The sequence below is a fragment of the Scylla paramamosain genome, chromosome 17, assembly GCF_035594125.1.
Source record: "Scylla paramamosain isolate STU-SP2022 chromosome 17, ASM3559412v1, whole genome shotgun sequence".
NCBI classification, from domain to species: Eukaryota; Metazoa; Arthropoda; class Malacostraca; order Decapoda; family Portunidae; genus Scylla; species Scylla paramamosain.
This window is the reverse complement of record NC_087167.1, coordinates 24,270,285-24,272,331: the sequence shown is the minus strand read 5'-3', so window position 1 is coordinate 24,272,331 and position 2,047 is coordinate 24,270,285.

Here is a 2,047-nt window from a genome sequence, read left to right as displayed (position 1 = left end):
GAAGAGGCGGTGGCAGCCGCAGGCCCTGTAGCTACTGTGTTGGGGGTCGCCATGGCGAGGATACGCTTGACAGACTCCGAGGGGTGAAGAGGTGGCGGTGGTGGAAGCTTGACATCCGGCAGACCGTTGCTAGCAAGGCTAGCCGCCAGTGTCTGCTGGAAGCTTCCCGGGGCTGCCGCGTTGGCCAGATGTGCATGGAACAGGCACATGAGGCCTGCCAGCGTCTGGGAGGGGTCTGGAGCTGTGGATCCGGCAGGGGGGCCTGCTGACTGGACGGCACGGGCGTAGGATGTAGAGTCAGTCCCACTGTTCTGCCTCGATGCTTCTTCCTTTATTTTCAGCGCCTTTTTGCGCTTGGGGCACCGCATAGCTCTGGCACTATGCTCGCCACCGTAGTGGAGGCACTTCTTCTGGTTGGCAGTGCAATCCCTGTATGAGTGCTCCCTGCTGCTGCACTCGGAGCACTGCACAAAGTCAGAAGGGTGGGGGCAGCTGCTGGTCGGATGCTCTTCCACAGCATTGCAGCGGTTGCAGGTGAGCAAAGGGACGTAGTTCTCCCGCCGTATCTGGTGGCCTGGAATGTTAATATGGAAGAGACGAATCCCTTGCGTTTTCTCAGTTGAAAAGTGGTATATATATTAGCGTGCCTACTCAGGATCAGGAGTCGCCACCTCAGCGAGCGTCCTGATTGGTCCAGACGCGCTCTGGGCCGATCTGATCTCGCGTATATATAGCCGTTTTTCCCAAAATTCACTACTTGCTCGCAGAGCTACCGACGAGGTTAGAGTACTCGCGCTCCTCATTTATCACCAACAACAACAACTACTACTACTACTACTACTACCACAACATCCATTATCATGTCTGGACGCGGCAAGGGAGGAAAGGTGAAGGGAAAGTCAAAGTCCCGTTCCAGTCGTGCTGGACTCCAGTTCCCGGTCGGCAGGATTCATCGCCTTCTAAGGAAAGGCAACTACGCCGAGCGCGTGGGTGCTGGTGCCCCCGTGTACCTTGCGGCAGTTATGGAGTACCTGGCTGCTGAAGTCCTTGAGCTTGCCGGCAATGCCGCCCGTGACAACAAGAAGACTCGCATCATCCCACGTCACCTGCAGCTGGCCATCCGCAACGACGAGGAACTTAACAAGCTCCTCTCCGGAGTCACCATTGCACAGGGTGGCGTGCTGCCCAACATTCAGGCCGTGCTCCTTCCCAAGAAGACTGAGAAGAAGTAAATAAAGGGCCTCCCTCCCCTTCAGCCAATATCACCATCAATCCGGCTCCTCTTCGGAGCCACACGTTCAAACATCTAGAGAGTTGTGTAGACTATACTGGTATATCAATAATAAGCAAGTAGTGTATTTATTTTCGAGTTAGTTATTTGTTATTATTATTATTATTATTTAGTCAGGCACGCAAGTGACCGAGAATAAATATGTATACTATATTTCTACTAATGTACCTGCTGTGTGTCACAGTGGAGAGTTGATTAGATGTGTTGCCTATTGTGATATGTTGAGCGTCTTTTTCATCTCAATGTATATTTTGTTTTATGAGAAACTGAGAACGATGAGGGGCGTGATCATTGAAATAAGTCAATGATAATAATAATAATAATAATAATAATAATAATAATAATAATAATAATAATAATAATAATAATAATAATAATAATAATGATAATAATAATAATACTTGGAGAAGACCTGATGAAGTGAGAAAGATGGTTATAATTAATAATGGTTTCTTTTCTTAGCTCAGATAGTGATAGTGAACATGGTTATGAGAAAGTAGTAGTAATAATAGTAGTCTATGGTCCTTCTTTCTTTTCATGTTTGTGGACCTTAAAAAGGTCCGGGAGATGATGTTATTCAATGATGATAATGCAAGCTGAATAGCTGGCACCATCTCAATAATGGAGCGATTTAACCACCAAATCCGTACAGGGTACGGCCCTGACGCTTGAGGGCGTAGACAACGTCCATGGCAGTAACGGTCTTACGCTTGGCGTGCTCGGTATAGGTGACAGCATCCCTGATAACGTTCTCAA